We start from the raw sequence: 19,886 nt of genomic DNA on the forward strand, positions 1-19,886 counted from the left end.
AAATCCTTGATAATAGGAGAAATGTTGCTTAACAACATTTCTCCTATTATTTTTCTCTGGAACGCCCCCTTTGCATCTCATTAGAGATGCAAGGGGAAGCGTAGAGAAAAAGGGTGCTAACATGTGAATTTGCGTGTTAACACCCTGTTGCTGATAGGGAGATGATTTTATCTCCGCTTTCTTGGCTTTGAAAGCCAAAAAAGCGGAGATGAATCCCTTGATAATATGCCCCATAGAGTGCAAAAAGTAGAAAGAGAAAAAAGAAAAGCAGAAAGAGAATCAGAGAAACAAAAAGAAAGAGACCCACCAGGGGAGGTCTATAAAGGACCAAATTCATACCAGGGGGAACATGGAGAGGCAAGCATAGAGGCCACCAGGAAAGACGAAATAACAAACCCAAACCCCATAGTATAAGATGATTCATAGTGAAAGGTATAGAGGGTGATATGAGGAAGGCGCAATTATACCGTATAATTACATAACCGAGAGAAGCAAGTAATAAAAGAAGAGTACGCACAAGCTAACCAATCAATACATATTTCAGAACAACAAACTCCATATAATTATTATCTAGAGAGAAAAATAAAAAGAGTAAATCTCAAGATATAGTTCAGTAAGTGACATCAGGTAGCAATTAGGATAAGAAATAACAATACATATAAAGTCATCAAAAAAGAGTAGAATAATCAACAAGATAATTAACACCTAACCACAAACCTCAGATCTAACAATCATAATATATACAAAAAATTAATTAAACAAGCAGGATAAATATAAAAATAGGAAGACCAAACACATCAGTCTAAAAGTAAATATCATCATACATTCCATTAACACAACAAAGATAATAGACCAGGATAATGATCAATAAAAAGCAATAAGCATAAAATCAAAGCAGTAGAAAGAAGTAAAGCATAGAATGAAACAAAAATAGTATATTCACAGCAAGACTAATACCGTAAAGATAAGGTGGAAAACAAATATAAAAAGGATATGACTATATAACAGTTTAATGAATAACATAAAATGCAAAATAACAACACAAGTACAGAATGCACAACATAAAACAAAACAACTAAACACAAAATATCCTAAGTAAAATTACACGGTAAGAGAAAATGCGATGAATATAGAGAAAAGAAAACAGGCGTTATACACCCAAAAAGATAACTAAAGAGAGCCAACGAGCACAAAAATGACATAAAACCACAACAGTAGGTAAATGCAAATGGAACCATAAATAGCAATAACAATAACGATCGAGAATCAAAAACCAATACATCAGAAGAATAACGAACATGTCGAGAAGTTTCCAATAGAGGCAGAAAACCTCAGCAACACAGATCATTAAAATCAAGAAGAAAAAAGACGAAACAGCGATATATAAAAAGGAAAACAAGAAGAGAGAAAACACCCAATAAACCTGAGCTAAAAATTGACATTAAGTAAAATAGAATAGAAAGATAAAAGAAAAAAAGGGAGAACACCGAAAATAAGAACAGTCACCTCAACAATAGGTTACAACATGTCAACTGCAAAATTAACAGAAATCATCCTTATATCTAGCAGAATAAAAATCCTAGCATGTATCTATGATACGAATTACTCATTCAAACAGAATATAAGAGAACACAGCAAAATTACAAGAAGAGTTCAAGAACAAGAGAGACCAGGAGCAGGAGAAGATTCCATCTGAGATTCCATTTGATTATCCAGAAAGGTTGAAGATCCAGAAGGTTCATAGAAGACTCGGGAGCAGCCCTTAAAGGTAATACAAAACTTCGAAGGACCAGCAAAGGAAAAGGGGATGTTCATGTCCAGTAGACGTTTCCGCAAGTTAAGAAAACCTTTCCTTCTTATAACAGTGTCTTTGGCAAAGTCTTGAGAAATAGCAATCCTGTGACCTTCCCAATTGACCGCCTTGACTTTCCTCATCAGAGCCAAAATTTGTTCAGAGTGCTGATGACGTAGCGGTTTAAAAATCACCGCCCTAGGATGAGGCGAAGATTTGGGTCTAAAAGTAGGAACACGATGAGCACGTTCGATTTCAAAGTCTTTCTGAAACGAAATCTGTAGAGTAGATGGAATCCATTGGTTTCGAAATTCTATCATCGAGGAGGCTGATTTCTCCGCATCTTCGGGTAGGCCAAAAATACGCAGATTACTTCTACGATTACGATCTTCCTGTTCTGTGAGGTCTCTCCGTAATGCCACCATTGAGCGTTCCATCTGTTGTATAGACTTAGAATGCTGTTGCGCAGTATCCTCCACACCACTAATACGTGTCTCAGCAGTCGAAACACGAGGAGATAGTGATTTGAAATCATTCCTGATAGCTGCAACTTCCACCTGTAATAAATCAGTATTGGTTTTAGTAGATTGCGCAGTATCATGTACAGCATTCAACGTGACAGAATGGTAACCAACGTAGTACTAGCATCTTTCTGAGGTGAATCCGGAGTAGGGGAGGTTTGTTTTGACCTCTTCAGATTACCTTTTGAGTCTTTAGGTTTGGGAGAAAGACCCATGGTGTCAGCCGTTAAGGTGTACAAAAAACAGGAAGACCACAATACACAGATTATGACAACTGTGCGATAGCAGTTAGCACAAAGCAGTTCCTTCAGAGATTCAGTAAAATAGACTAAATATGGCGTATTCAAGAGAAATCCCAAATATAACTCAATATGAGATGTAGTAGTGAGGAAAAATCAGCGTCATCATTGCCATAATCCAAATTGGCGGCCATTTGTAGATAGAGAAAAGAAGAACATATTCAAGGCGGAAGAAGCGCTGGAAAAATAATTTGTCAAACCAACATTAGTAGATAAACAGGCTAAACATCTCATAAAAATGATCTTGAACATGTTCCATTGAGTTATTATCTAAATGAAATATATATGCCAATCATACAGCCAGAGAACCTAGAATGTCCCAAAAAGTTGCCTGTTATCCAGATGCGGTATCCTTGAAACACATAAATAAGCAATTTTGGTAAATATCACCTAATTCCCAGGAGACAGTGCAGGTTCCGGTGAGATATCCCAGGTCTCTGAGGAAAAAATGCGAGTGACGCCACCGAAAAACAAAATGGCGGTCGCTTGCAAATTCCAGTGAGCAATGCTTCGAGATGAAGAAAGGAACGCTTTCTACAATTATGAAAGGAAAGGAAGCCTTCCAAAATATTCACGGCATCTTCCGACCTCTAAAATGCCGATTCTGGGGAGAAGACGCCTGCTGTGTGGGGCCGAAATCTTTCTGACAGCCTCCGTCGCCCCAGAGCTCAAACGCGATCCGCCATCTCGTAGTGGCGCGCAAGCCACGCCCCATTGATTTTTATCCTTAATTGTGTTTTCTGTGATTAAAAGGAATGGAGTAAAAGTGGTCTAAATTGCTAGACCACTGGATGACAGTAGTAATGTTAGAGAATATAGATAGTTATGTGTATTTAGAGTCACACCGCTTGAACTAGCTGTGTCAGTTTGGAGCATATTAGCAAGGAATAGCGATATTTATTGCAAAATGCGCTTAGCGCATTTTTTTATTGCTGCCTATCGCTGGATATGTTAGAGGAAAAAACATGCTATTAGCAAAGTTTTTCTCCATTGTGCTAAAATATCCAGCGATAGCGGCAAAATGCTTGAATATCGCTGGAAATCCAGCGATATTCACGCATTAACGCCAATGGGAACTTAACTTGACAATCCACCTCCCATTGGATAAACAGGTAAGTCATGTTTTTAGCAGGCATTAGATTATAGCGATAATCGCGCATAGCGCAATATTTTTTATCGCTTTGCCTGCCTTGCTAATAGGCGTTAGCTGTGTTAGCGACTGCTTTCAGTCGCTAACAGTTTGGGTACGCCCACTTTGCAAGTCCTTAGCGATAAATATCGCTGACATGCAAAGCGGGTCCCAAACCGGTCGCTATCGCCTAAAAGCAGTCGCTAACTGCTGTTAGCGACCGCTTGCTGATAGGGCGATAAAAATATTGCTGCTTTCGCTGCAAAAGTGCCACTAAAGCGGCGATATGGCCCATGCTAATATGCCCCTCAGTTTGTTGGGAAGAGCTCTGTAGCAATAAGTTTGGAAGGTAAGATAAGACAGGAGAGAAAGAGACAGGGACTAATATGGGTTCAGTTAGTAGGGATATGAAATATGCTTGTTATGCAAGTCATTGCATGTAGATGATAGCTCATATGCTGTGTCATGCCAGGGGGTACAAGAAGCAGATTTTAATAGATTTTTCTGTTGCAATTACGTGGTAATATCCTTCCAATTAGGTCAGCACTGATAGTTGTCAAATTTTATTAGCTCTGTTTGTTTCCGTACGTGTGTGTTGCAGAAGCAAGAGTGTATTTCAGACATAATCAGATATTCCTTTTTTGTTGATAACGTTTTGGATGTGTTTTTCTAGGATACACCTATTTGTGGATCAAATTAAGGAGTATGTGGCCCTTCTAGTTCCCTGGTGTTCTAGTAAGCTCCACTTTCTGTTTGTTGTGAGATACTTAGGCTCAGATTTACTAAGATTTTGCATAGAGATAGTGTATTTTTTGGCAGCGTGAGATCTTATTGGGATTTACAAAGCCTCACAAAGACCAATTGTGTGGCTTGGTAAAAAAAAAAAAAGAACGCAACACAGCACATTACACTAACTTGCGTTACTTTGTGCCAGGTAGGATTTACATGGACAGAGCATGGTCGTTCCTGTGCATCCCCCCATGTACTTTGGTTCAAACTTGTAACAATGGATTTGTGCCAAAATGGTGTGCCTACCCGAGGCTGGCCTAACAAGGAAAATGTCTCTATTTCGCCTTGTTACTTCCTCTTTATAGGTGTGCTGCATTCTGCAGCACAACACATCAAGAGGAATAAGCCTCAAAGAATGCTTTTTCTGCAGAAAGTTACCCCTTTTGGTGCAAAGCCTATCCTGACCTTAATGCATGCACTCTTATGCCTTGGCACAAGGGTTCCTGCTGTGCAACAATGCCTACAACGGTTCTAAGCAGCCTAAAGATCACCAGCAAAAAGGGAGAGCTGAACTGCACCATATCTTTGTAAACATGGACCCTATCTGCTCCCCTTTTATGAAACGTAGCATAGAAGCTCCCTTGCTGAGCTGTTATGTAAAATCTTAGTAAACCAGGATCCTAACTTATTTTGCACTAGGGTGTTCAACTAGGGGATAGCCACATTTTCAGCTACCTTCTTTTCTGAGATTATTTATAGAAATTCACTTTTAAAAATATTGGTCAGTTTTAATGTATTGCCTTGTCAGTTATACAAGTTGTTGAACGTTAGATCTGACAACTGGAATATCTAAAATTGAAGCTTTCGGAGCTGGTGAAATGTGATCATAAACCTTAAGGTGCAGAAGTTGTCTTTCCGCTACATTTTGAATTCCCTAGAATCGTCTAACAGTAGATATTGATATTAAATGGTATCATCCTATGACATAGTCCTGGCATGATAAGATGACTGAAGTGATTGCCTGAACGTGAAGTGGGAATCCAAGATGAGGGAAGAGTCGCCTGAGTGTCATCATGGTGTGGAGTATGAATTTGTTTAACTGATTCCTTTATGGGATCAAAGAGTAGGTAGACTATATGTTAATTAGCAAGTTCTGTACCCAAAATGGGGGTTTTAGGGAAGTTCATAGCTCTTCAGACCACTTGGGTTATAGTTTATCAATTCTCAGCATATTAGGATTACTAATTTTGAAGCATTGAGCTTGAGTTCACTCTCTAGCATCCATCCATCAGTGGCCTTGAAGCAATTATCTCATTTAGAGAGGTGAAGGTCATTTGGTTTATCTGGGCGTTGTCAGCTTAGCTGTAGGTATAAAACATTGAAAGAGCTGATGAGTTCCGGGAGTGGTTTGATATAGAGGAATCCGGGAAGCCAATCCAGATGTGATGGTATTTGGTGAAAGTATTTTTTTTGCCAAACCAAGTGTTTAAGTCACTGAGGGCACATGGATGTATGACATTACAACGCATGCATTTACATCGCATGCCTTTACAACGTAAGTATTACAACGCAGTCCATTACAACGCATAGTGCTTTGGGGTCCTGGATAGTGAATAGTTTAATTTACTATTCCAACTCCAGTCCCCGTGGACACTAGGGAAGGTTATTGGATAGTAAATTAACCTATTCCCTGTCCTAGAGCGCCCCCCAGAGCAATGCGTTGTAATAGTTTGCGTTGTAATGGTTGCGTTGTAAAGGCTCTCCGATGTAAAAGTTGCGTTGTAAGTGTTGTTCACCAGGGCACATAACTTAAAGTATGCCATGGTAAGGTCAGATATAGAGTCTAGAAAGGCATATGGGAGTGCTCCCATTCTTTGGTGAATGTTTATATAGTTGTAGAAATCTACATGGGGATGTTGGAGTGGGATTACATGTTCTCAGTAGAGAATCACTTTATGATATTTGTAAATCATTGGAATATTCAGGTGAAACTAATACAAACAGAAAGGACTTTGGGTCACATGTACGACTGTTTTTAGTGGACGCCAACAGCGAATTGAGCCGTTTGTAACTGCTAAAATGCCCTGTAGCATGTATCAACCCTATTTTGAGAGTCGGTAACCTGGTACTGATTCACAAAATAGGGTTTGCTCATCGTTATGAGTAAGGGGCATGCCAGGGGCGTTCCTGCCTAATAGCAAGGCGCAGGGGTATGAACGATTGTTTTGCCACCAGAATGCTGTTGCAAAACAAACACAGTTTACCACCTACTTCATGTAGGTAGTAAGGCAGTAGCAAACTAGAAGGGGGCAGTGAACCCACTGACCACTGCCTACTCCTAAACCTTTTTTAAATACATCTCGTATTCCTTTAAGGAAAATGGGCTGCATTAAAAAAAATACTGCTTTATTGACAAAGCAGTCACAGACATGGTGGTCTGCTGGCCCTAGCAGGCCACCATCCCTGGGAGTGCCGGCAATTCCCAAAGGTTTGCAAATTGTGACTACCTCATGAATACTAATCAGGCAGGTCCCTTGCGACCCATTTGGAAATCACAAACCGTGTCTGAGACACTGTAGTACATTTCATTTTGTGACTCGCTAATTGCAAGTCGCAAAAAGTCTCAATTTGCGAGTTGTAAAATGAAATGCTCGTACATGTGGCCCTTCGCCCTCTTTACAATTTTACTAATAGGAAATTGTTCTTTTGTGGGCCAGTTCACAAAGGCATTTATGAATAAGCGAAGTAGTACTCTTGCAGTACTACTTCATATGCTCCTCATAAATACCATTGTGTTTGGGGCCCATCCCTTTTGGTCCATATTTTATGTTCACATGCACCTCGACATGGCACCACACAAGGAGGTAGACGACATTCATATAGATTCATCAAAGTCCCGTTTTGCGAGTCTGTAATAGCGATTATTAAGGAATCGCTATTACAGACTCGCAAAACGGGATTCATGTACAAATCGCAATTTATTTTGCGATTCCTACAGCTTCCTTATTTGCGATTAGCTAATTGCTAATCGCAAATAAGGAATAACTCCCCATTCGTTCCTATGGGCCTACAGGCCCGTAGGAACGAATGGGAAGACATATCAATGTGCGATTCGCTATTAGCGATTTGCATTTTGAGTTTGCGATTTCAAGGATGCAGGGGTGTCCAAAGGACACCCTGTTGCACCCCTGAAATGATCTTGGATGCTGGTGTTACGCACACACATGTCCCAAATACTTGTGTGTGTGTAACATACAACTTAAAAAAATGCACTTAAGTGCATATTTCTAAGTTTCCGCTATTTACCACGAGGTTTGACTTCGCGGTAAATAGCGGCCCAAAATTGCGATTTCGCAATTTTTCAAAGGTTCATGAATAGCATTTAAGGAATCTCTAATTGAGATTCCTTAAATGCGATCGCAATTTGAGAAATCGCTATTATTTGCAATTTTTCTAATTGCGAGTTCAGGACCCATTGATGAATTCCAAATGCCATTTTTGCGGACGCAAACGGCCGAATTTTGCGATTCGCAACGTTTGCGCTCGCAAAAATGCTTGATGAATCTATGTGATTGTTTCCAGTGCAGGTTCCTTTGAATAAGTGTCACAGAAGGTCCTGTAATCAGTGTACATATAAAACAAGGACCAGACCCTTAATATATGCCAGGCAGTAGAACCAAGTGGCCTAGTGAAAGAAAATAGTGTAGCAAAAATTAAAGGATTGCAAAGCACTTAACTGCCGTCTCAGCTACTGTTGCAAAAAAGGATGCTTATGGGATCAACTTACTTTTTCTACCAGACACAAAGGCATGCTGATAACCGGAGTTGTTGCTGAAACTATCTTATCACAGAATAGAAAGGCAAAGCTGCAGAAAGCTTTGCTTTATAATTAGGTTCCTGCATCATTTTCAAAGCAAGGCACATTTACCTTCAATTAGTGAGCATTTCCAAGAAAGAATGATTCTGTACAAAAATGATTTTAACAGTGAATATGGTAGTGACTTCTACTTTTCAGAAGTCAAACATATTATTGTTCCTGAAAGCACTGATGGAAAAAGGTAGGCCTGATGCTTTAGAACATTTTCTGTAAAAACATTTGCCTGCATGATACTAAATCAGCGCAATTGTCCTCGCACGTTATTTTCATGTACGCCAGAGCTCCTGATAAGATTATTTTCAACACTCAGAAAATTCTGTTGAAAGCCAACTACTATGAACCATAAGCCAAATCATATATCATTCTGATTAGCCATAAACAGGTTTTGAACAGGATCAGAATGTACGGTATATAGCAGCGGCCTGGAGTAACGTGCAAATAATAGTTTTAGTGAAGCTACAGCAAAGGAATGTAAGGAAACTAGGCAGCTTCAATACTTTATTGTAATAGGGACTAAAGATAGCCTGTTTATCCCAATTTCTAAGTAGCACCACATTATTTTCGGCAATGTTAGAAAGTAGTAGTGAATACCAGTAGGACAGGCTACACCAGGACCAAAGCCCCAGTACATATAGGGGCAAATTTACAAGAAACATGCATCTGTAGAGGTGTGTCACGTTCCCCGTGTCAGCCTGTGATACCCTTGCGCCACCATGAATGTGCCATATTTACAAAACAGCGCACCATGGCGAAGGATTGATAGAAGCATCAGAAATGATGATGGATTTGTTGGCCCAAAAGTCATGCATTGCTGTAGTCATGCCGCAAGCACGACATAACTCGAGCAATACATGTTGAGGTCTATACCTATTGTACTGCCACTCCTTACGCCTGTTTCAAGCAGGCTTAAGGTTTTGACGCAGTGGCTTCCTAGAAGTGGCGCAGTAAAATCTTGCAGATTTCACCGCATCACTTTTACGAGGCTTTCCGTGGGACAGCCCACCCTACATATATTATACCTGACTCAGGTATAATGTGACATGGGGCTTTACAACATGACGCATCTCCCTAGATGGAACACGCTGTAAATTGGCTGCATTGTTTACGCCACTGCTGCATCACAAAAGTGACACAACAATGGCAAAAATGTGTCACAGGGGGATTGTAAGTCTGCCTCTTACTGATTAGGAGAGTGCGGTGGTGTCGACTACCATTCTGTGAACTTTTCAGCCTCCTAATCTTTCCATGCTGACTAGCGCAGTTAATGAGAGAAACCAGATGCCTTCATCCATTAAAGTTAAATTATGGGTAGTGTTTCTCAAGGAAGTGACTCTGTTATGCGACTCTTCCTAACCATGGTACTATCAACTGGCAGCTCTAACACCAATCCTTTCTCAATATAAGACCAATGATGAAAAGTTTATTTTCGGATTGTGACATATTGAAGACGCTAAATGGGTTATCAGATTATCAAAGGTGGAGAGGATGTTGAGTGGTTGTCCTTCTCCACTGAGTGCTGCCTTACAGAAGGGGGAAGGGACCTGGGGCATATAAAGCTAGCCCTCCATCTTTGCAGGCCTTTTTCCTACATTGCACACCCGGTAAAGTGATGTTATACTTGGAGAATGCCTCATTTAATGCGGCTTTAAAAAACACTCAATACATGTGAAAAAGACCAGCATTGCTAGGTTATCCAGTCATCCCTGATCTTTATGAAGCATTTTTAACCAGGAAACCCACTCATACTTCACTGCTCTTCCTGGCCCAAACTACAAGTTTTTTTGCTTCTAGCATAATCTTCGCCCATGATTGGGACACAACTGCCAATTGTCCTTGATATTGTAATATCATATGCTCCTCATAAATACCATTGTGTTTGGGGCCCATCCCTTTTGAGTCCTCTTTTTATGTTCACATGCACCTCGACATGGCACCACACAAGGAGGTAGACGACATTGTTTCCAGTGCTGGTTCCTTTGAATAAGTGTCACAGAAGGTCCTGTAATTAGTGTACATATAAAACAAGAACCAGCCCCTTAATACATGCCAGGCAGTAGAACCAAGTGGCCTAGTGAAAGAAAATATTGTAGCAAAAATTAAAGGATTGCAAAGCGCTTAACTCCCCTTCTGCCGTCTCAGCTACTGTTGCAAAAAAGGATGCTTATGGGATCAACTTACTTTTTCTACCAGACACAAAGGCGTGCTGATATGTTTCTATGCCCAGTTCATGGCTGCCAAAGGTCTAGAGGTTAAGTGATAGAAAAGGCAACTCAATCTGTGATGCCAAACCTCCAATGGCATCATGTGAATTGCCTAAAAAAGTATAACCATAAAACTGTGGCTTGGTATGGCTGTGAGGCATTGGCGGCTCCTCTGCTAAAGCCGAAGAGTGTCGCCCCACCGCTCAATAGGAAAAATAGAATTATAATAACATATCGTTATTATCATTTTGATTTCCATATTGCAGTCAGTGGCGGGGTGGGCCTGGCCCGAGGAGGAGTGTTGTGCCCTTCCTAAGTGCACATGAACTGTTTGGCTGGCCCTCTTGGGCTGACCAAACAGCTAATGCGCAGTTTGCATATTCGTACTAGACTGTATTACATAGCTTGGTCAGGAATATGCACAGCCTCCCTGTTCCAGTCTGAGCGCCGCTGCAAGGTGCTCAGACAAATGACAATGCTGCATTGCAGCATTGTGTTTGGCTCAGGGGAACCTGTCTGCCTTCGTGCTTCCTGCTGCCTGACGGGACAGGAAGATGAAGAGGACAATGACGGAGAACGGAGGAGAGGTTGTAGCCGGCCGTTAAAGGTAAGTCCTTTTTTTATTACATTTCTCCCGCCTCTACCCAGCCTCACCACCCCTGTCCAGTAGCAGCGGCTACTGCTGTTATGATGTGCATAAATGTGAGCCTTATCCACCAAACCATGCCCATGTCTTAGGATTAGCTCTAGTTTCTGCTCTTGTTGTGCAGGAGAATGGAAATGCTCAGTTATTAATCAATTGGGCATATATCTACAGTGTAATTTAGGGAATTGTTGTTCCCAAGAAAAGTATGAGAAGACATTTGACTGGTCCTTATCAAAATCAAAGATCAGTTTTTCATCCCAAACAGACTACATTTCAACAACATTGCCAGGCCCACAGAGAGCACCAAGTGGCTTCATGTACATGTTGTAGATGACTTGAGACAATATGGAAACCTGGGGGACTCCACATGTGATCGACTTCTTTTGTGGCCTAGAGGTACCCATGTGAACAAACTGTTGTTAGTTGGAAATGTAGGAAGTGAACCAATAAAGACTTTGATGGTGAATCCCTTTCGCTACTCAAGGGTGCGTATCAGGGTGAGATGGTTGACTCTGTCAAAGGCAGCTGGGAGGTCAATCAATACCTAGCAATTAAGTTTAGAATGTATATATGTAAATGTACATAATGGCTTATTCTCTAATGTGTTACCTTGGTCAAGAGGGGCTAAAACGTTACATATTACAGAATTGTGTGTGCTAGAGCTCAAGTTTATTTGACACTGTTTTCTTATAGGTGAAAGGCAATCAGTGCACTCTTTTAGCATCCTAAAGCTATTAAATAAATGCTGACCATTGTTTCACACTAAAATGAATCTTGTGTCCCAGACCCTCCTATATGTGGTAAAATCTTTTCTTGTGGGACTTGTGTCGACCCTAATATGTTTATTAATGCATGGCCACAGGAATAGTGAGCACTGAAGCCTGACTTCTTATTTTTATTTATCAATCATTCTCAGGACTCATTTCATTAGAGGCTGACGATCCCTCTAAAGCAGCATACACAAGAATTAATGTCTTCCTATTTGTGTATGTAGCACTAGGAGAACACTTTGGGGCAAATATACCAAGGTTATATCTCTGCTGTCTGCCAAATATTATTTTGATTGGGAAAAAGGGTAGCTCCACATATAGAGGGACAACCAATTGTCACACAGTACACCTACCAAATGACTCCTTCAACCAGATATAGGGACATATATCACAGTGCTGGCTACACCATGCACATTTTACAAGCAATTGCCAATATGTCCTGCTAAAAAACATCCAAGATTACCAGTGTCTGCTTTCTGGACTATTACCAGTGACCCTCCCACTACAATAGGTCTTAATAATAATAATAATAATAATATCAACATTTGTAGAGCGTGAACAGCTACCTCAAACAGAGGGGTTCCGGTGCTATGGCGAAACAGAGATGCGAGCAGGAAGTTTCTCCATATAAGACCTAGGCCTGGTGCTCTAGGCTAAATGGCCAAATGTTCAATGCTCTCGAAAAGTGTCTCTGATTCCATATGTCTCAGGTTATTCGGCAAGGCATTCCATAGCTTAGCAGCCTTAACCATGAGGGATCTGCCTCCCATCTGCGCTTTCCTATACCGAGGGATACACAGTAAGTTTTGAGTTTTCGATCTCAGTAGTCTGTTCTGCTTGTAGCTGCATAGACATTGTTTCAGATAGCTCGGGTATTTGCCATGGGAATAGAATCATGTTAACTTTGTGGGATGCAGAACCTATTCACATTTCTTCACTCCTGTGACGCCTCCATGCCTGGGAGCTGAAATGAGAAGTAATTTCTTGGAGAACAGATGCCTGCCTGGATGCTGGCAAACTCCCTCTCCACTTTTCTGTTTTTTTATAATCTTTCTTGTATATCTCCTAATCACTTTTATTAATGTTGATCACCTAGGGCAATTGGAAAAAACTTCCATGTCTTAGAAATATTTCTGAAAAATATTAATGAACATTAATGCACAAAACAATTACTCCAGATGGTCAAAAGTGGTCAGCGAAAGTAAAGCTAACCTTCAGTGACACAGGCTTATTTTTTATGGTCCATTGTAGAGGTTGGACGTAAAGAGGCTAACAATAAAAAATGGTGGATCCCCATTACAACCTCCTTAGTAATCTCTTGTCCCATTGGAGTTTTAGGAACTTCTGCATTTCTGACAGACATGCAGCCACCAGTACCTTAATCAGAAACACACCTATGTGAGGCAACCATCAGTATTCAACACTAGACACGGTGTTAAGAAGTTAACTATATTTATAGTAGATCTCCTAATGTCATATAAACATTGGTATCTTCTACTGTGGACTGACATGCATGTCATTTCAGCCATAGGTAATAACAAATTATTATTGCCCTTCACTAACTAGGAAGTCCCAGCTCATCAAAGACTTTATTTAGTTTTCCAAAAATAAATCACTTGTTTAAGAGTTTGTCTTTGGAAAAAAAGAAAAAGTTGACTGGCCCATCCTGTTTGCTGTATCAGTGTCCACCTGATGTAGAGCAATCTTTGTAAATATGCTTCCATCTTGATGTTGGATGCACTTTTGACAACAAAAACCCTATTACAGTAGAAAACCTACATTTAGTAGGTGGGCTATGGTTGGAGTGCCAAAGTGTGTATCTGTGTCAGAATTCCTCCAGTTTCACTAATTTCCTGTGTAGCACTCGGGCCCTCAGAGTTACTGAGTCACCTAATGTTTCCCCAGTAGCCCATGGTTGCTTCAGTTTCCCCATTCTTCTAACGTTCTCTTCACCAGGCTCCAACTAGAGATCACAGGTGTGTACTCCTTCCAGTATTTTGATTCAGATCTTATGTGGACCCACGCTTGTGGTTTTGTGCGACTTCAGGCCTGAGTAAACATTTTAGGTGTGGCCCACCATAAAAATTACACCCAGGCCAGGCTTCTTGCTTTGTTTCAACAGATATTCAACTTACCTGAACATTGCGCTCTGACATCTTTGATCCACTCTTGTTTCTAGGCTTTGTTACTGTTTGGATTCCTGGTTCACAGCTTTGGCATCTTCCCACCAGAGAGAGATTTTGTCTAAACATCGAGCAAAAGGCAAGTTAAAGGTACAGTATACAGCCCAAGTAAAACACTATTTACATGTATCATCTAAGAGGACCAATAGAATTACAGACTGAGCATTCTTGGAATCACCAACCTGTTTGAATATTTGGAAACTGATTGCTTTAAAAATCAAAAAACCCTTTGGAAATCCCTGATCTTACTAAATCTATGATCCTCTATATTTATGAATGACCCTATGGAATAAATTTTCCTATTGTCCATTGTTCATTTGTCATAGTAGGCCATAAAGCACTCTATGACCCATGCCAACAGAATGGCGAGCAGTCATACTACTGCTTAAAGTCCTCTATGGGAAAAGTCAACTCAACAATATCATGTGGGCAACACCGGAATAATCAGGGACAAGTCAGGCATGAAGAGACTAGTGAGGAAGGAAGGTTAAAAAAGTAGAGATATACACAGTTACCAGTGCCGCATGTTGAATCCAAGATGGCCACACCCCTTAATCAATGTTATGTTTACTATATTTGTTTGAAACAGTGAAAATGCAAGTACAATTGTTTAATGAAATATTCGAGGATAAGTCACCCTTGAAGACACTAGACAGCAAGGAAGGTAAAAAAAAGTAGAGCTGTGCGCAATTTTCTATAGAGTTAATTAGCAGTACAGTATGTTGATTCTATTATGGCCACATTTATGCTATGTTTACTTTATCTGTTTAAACCAGTGAAAATGCAGTACAACTGTTCAGCTTACCATACATCAGCATCATTCTACTCAAGTAGGAATGAAACTCAGTTTTATCACTTTGAGAATATACACAGGAAACTAAACTCCTGGACACCCGAAACCATTTAAAAGGACTCAGGATCTATCAAAACAGAAATGGATATAAGAATCCTGAAAAAAAAAATTAAAAATCAAAGTTGCACATATCTGCTGAGCGGGGACAATGGGTGCAACCAAAAGCTGAGTGCACCCAGGGCCTGAATGTAGAGCGTAGACAAAATCCAGGGTCTCTGTCTAAACCCTGTTGTGAAAGGCTGAAGACTGGGAGCACAGGGGATTGGGCACTTGAGAGGGTTAAGCACAGGGCAAAGCCGAAGACCCAGCCATGCAGCCAATCTCTGTTGCACAAAGTCTTTGTCATGTGAGGCAGGAATTGAGGGACAACAGGTTTTGGGCACTGGATCTGGTTGAAGGCTATATGCATGCATAAAGGCTGTGTGCAGTAGCATTTTGGTGCATGCGGAGGTTATGTTGAAAATGACAATGTGTATGTACATAAGCGGCGTTCATTTGTGTTCACTGTACCCCTTGTTGTAAGCAGAACGGATATCGCTAAAACACTGACTGTGTTATCCCGCTAGCATAGACCCATGCACACACGTACACGACAGCCATTTTAGGTATCATGGTCTCCCAGTTTGCGATCGATCACCAGCGCCCTTCCCTGACCCTGCAAGCTTCCCCATGCACCCTGACTGCCCCCGCTCTCACATGCACAAGTTATGAGCCCTCCCTTCCCGCATGACTCTGTCTCTGAGAATCGCACCCCGCGCCTGACCAACACCTCCTTTGTCTCCATGAATACCCCTCCTTTGATGACCTCTTTCTCTGAACCTAATTGTCTACATGGACCGCTGGTCATCCCTTAGCCTGAGGATACAGTTCATTGCCCACTACTGTATGCACTCGCCTCTCGTGAAAGGAGCCACTATTGATCATGACCACCCCACCCCCTGAGATTCGATCAGGAGCACACATTCCAACGGAATCAACAGCACACCCAGCTGCATGACAGCCCCCTCCTATTGTATGGAGGATAAGGGCCCCTACTGTAGCCACGTGTTGGAATATCTTCGTACTTTACAATGTCTTGATTGTAATTAAGGATGTGTGTGTGTCATAAACCTGTGTATAAAAGACGGAGCCTCAGAGAAACTTGTTAGAGCACCTACCGAAGACACTATGCGAGTGTCCGAAATGACATGTTCTCCTCATGAGTAATAAACTCTGTTCTTGTTTTCCTGCCTCCAGCGCCCGTCTCTTTGTTTGGTAATTATTCAAGATGGAAACGAAGAGTCGGCCTGCACCAGCAGCCTGGGCATCGGGTGCGATATGGGCTGACTTTTCTACAATTGGCGTCCCAACGCGGGGTCCATCAGCGACATAAGGTCCGGTAAGAGAGGTCCAGACGATGGGGTGAACATCTAAAAGATTGGAGTATACCTGCCTTGAGAGGGCCCTCGTCCGGCTGCCGATTGAATGAACTTCACCGATTCCGAACGGACCTCTCTCAAAGTGACCTATTGTCCTGACTGGAATCCCACAGGACTGCTGCGGTAAAAACATGGAGAAAAGAGAACGATCGGGCGCTGGAAGAAGGAAGGCGAAGAATTGTCCACATGGTCCGGTCCGGGTAAGGTCGTGACACACTACAAATTGCGAACTTGATTGATTGATTGAAAAATACTAGTATTACTTATTGATTGTTTCTGAGAGATTCTCTATTTGCAAACAAGCACAGAATCGCCATACTCTGTTCAGTCTTTGCAGATAGTGAAGGATAGGTAATGCAGACTTTTGTCCCCATTGTAATCCGTCATACCTATTTTTCTCCCCATTGATTGATTGTTTGAATCGAGCAATGAATTGTTCGAAGTTGGTTCTCTTAAGGATCTTCTCTGTCTACAAACGGGGAAGAATAGGAATATTCTCTCTCCCTTTGCAGATAGTGAAGGGTAGGTAACGCAAACCTTTTAACACGTCGTGCCTATTTCGTTCCTCATTGATTGATTGATTGTTTGGGAATTGGTTCTTTTTTTGGAGGTATTCCCTGTTTGCAAATAAACGTAGGAAAATCTTTGCAAGTAGTGAAAGGGTAGATAATGCGGACCTTTGTCCCCCGTAATCTGTCATGCCTATCTACTCCCCACTGATTGATACGCCAGTCTCACCCGGACCATTTACTAGAGGAAGGTCATCTGGCCCGACCAGAGAGCACCCCTAGTGAAAAGGACATATACAATAATAACGAAGTGATCACTGTATCCTGTTAACAGAAACTTTAGCATGAAACAACCTGGAAAGAAAGGAATAGGAAAACGAAAATCAGTAGGCCACTGATGAACTTTTTATTAAATAACGAACAAGGAAACGATAACAATACTTAATGATAAAAACTATGACTGTCCTAGAAACAAGAAACGTTAGAAAAAAGTCCGTAATCAGAAACCTGAAAACAGTAAGAGAAACCAAGCGTGACATTGCAACGGTCACAAGGCAACGAGGCTTCATTGCCCCTCACTGCCCCAAACATGTCTGTCCCACCGCCTGCCACGCCCAAATAACGGCAAACTGGGAAAGATACAAGTCAGCAGACATCCGCCCCCATTCTGGAAACTTCCAAAGTGCAACAGGTTTGCGGCTACGCCCAGCCGGAAACAGCACATATAGGGCGGGTCCTGCTGCCAACCGTCGGCCAGGAGATCATCACGTAGGGTGTAGCCGGAGGAAAGGCCGAGGCCAACGGAACCCGGCCAGGGGGACTGCTACGACCACCCTGGAGAGTTGCAGGGGGGGGAATGTCCGTGTCCTCGACCCTCCCCTCCCTCTCCCAGTCCGGCCAGCATCAACCAGAGGCCGAGGCCGACGGGATCCGGCCGCAGTGGCGGTAACACTGGAGAGTTGCCGGCTCGACCCTCTCTCTCTCTCCCAGTCTGGGCCAGCATCCATGGAGGGCCTGGGAGTTGAGAGGCCACTGCACGAAAGGCCCAGGAGAGGCGCCACACGCCAAGGCCTGCCCCACCGGATGAGCCAAGGATCCCGTTCATGGGGCCAGAGCAAAGGGCGTCCGGTCGCCATCCACCGGAGGCCCGGCCCAAAGACGGATGGGACATTTCTTTTTTCTTCCATAATGGCTGCAACAACACTGGGGGGGGATGTCTTGCACATGCCTCCGACCCCCCCTCGTCCTCATCGCCTGGTCCGGCCATAACAAATGTCAAGCGAGACGCCGTGGGGTGCACTGGGAGGGAGAGGCGGTGCGAACAAGCCTCTCCCGCCTCCCCAGGTGGAGGCTTCCCAGCTGCACCCTCAGCGCTCCAGGCGCCCGGAAAAGGGTTCTTCCACTGTGGCGATGCTGCAACGCCTCGCCCGGCAGGGTGGAGCCCGTCCGCTCATTTTGACCCCGCGATCGCCGGTAGCTGCCGAACTTTCAAAACGGCGATTGACCTGGCAAAGAGCGGGCCCAGCATGAAGGAATGGCCCGGTCACTTGTTGACTCCGCCACCATAGTTCTCCACAACCTTGAAGATTCTAGAGGAGCCGCGGGAGTCCCCGACCCCCGCGAATACCCCCGATGGGGAATGACTGCCATGATTGCCCTCGGAACGATGGAAATGTAGCCGCAGGACGTCGGCGCTCCCATGCTGGCGCCAGCCTCAGTTTGAATGACTAGAATCCTGCAGACCACAGTTCGGATCAGTTCCAGTGAAAGCACAGTATGACCCGGGAGGAACATTGTTGCCTCCCTCCCCTTTTGATTGACGGTTCAGACCACCGATCCCTTCTTTTGCCCTTTAACGGAACTTTGGACTGCCAAAGGAAGCTCTGGGCCAACCACAAGTTAGTCGAGATTTAGACTACGCCTGGTTCTGCCTGACTGCACCCAAAATGGCGCCGATGCAAATAAAACTTTCAACTCCTTGTTGTACCCCGATTGTTCAGCACTGGTGTCATGAGATATGTATGAAGAGGTTTTTTAACCACATGAATTGATATAGGATGTGTACTGATTACATGTTCGGACAATTAATGGATTCAGGATGTGTACTGTCAGTTCAGGAAATGAATTGATATGGGATGGGTACTGGTTGTAGGTTCGGACAATGAATTGAGATTGGATGGGTACTGATTATGTGTTCAGACGGTAAATTGACATCAGATGGGTATTAATTGAACATTCGGGCAATGAATTGTTGTTTAAGTTTTGCACATCATGATTATTGAAAGTTGGAAGCCCAACACTTATGACACTCGCTCACACTGAAGTCTCGACATGATTTTATTGCGCTTTTCGCACTTTTTTAATGAAATAAACGACCGCTGACTCCACTAAAGTTTTTACTAATAAAGTATCCCCGCATCTACAGTTCCAGCCTGCTCCGTGGCCGGCCCACGGGGTTGTAGGCCCATATTTATGCACCGACATCCTTATTAAAGATTTTTTGGAAAAAGCAAACATAGTTGTCACGTGTGAATTGGTAATTTTCGAATAAATGACCACTGTTTAAAGGATTAAAAAGTATAGTACGTAGAAAGATTGCAAAAGTGAAGGGTCCAAGTTTTCGTTGTGTGCGTTTTTTCTTTTTGGACAGCCAAAAAGCCACCGCTAAAGATCCTGGTGTTTAGCCTATACTTTATGTGCTACCTGTATAAAAAGAGTCACACTAGCGGTCCACCCGGGCTTGAACGCCCAGTTGGCAGGGACTGCATCCCGTGGAGATAGGCCGAGTATGCAGAAAGTAAAAGCCTTTCTGGGTTTATGCACGCTAATGTGTCTATCAATATAGCCCCTGCCCCCCTTCTTTTTCCCTCTCTCTGCAGGTCACATCGGAACATCGATCGATGTATGAAGACGGCGATCTAGTGGACGAAGAGACGGGAAAAAGGGTTTGATTATGGTA

Source organism: Lissotriton helveticus, chromosome 4_1, assembly GCF_964261635.1.
Source record: "Lissotriton helveticus chromosome 4_1, aLisHel1.1, whole genome shotgun sequence".
Classification (NCBI taxonomy): domain Eukaryota; kingdom Metazoa; phylum Chordata; class Amphibia; order Caudata; family Salamandridae; genus Lissotriton; species Lissotriton helveticus.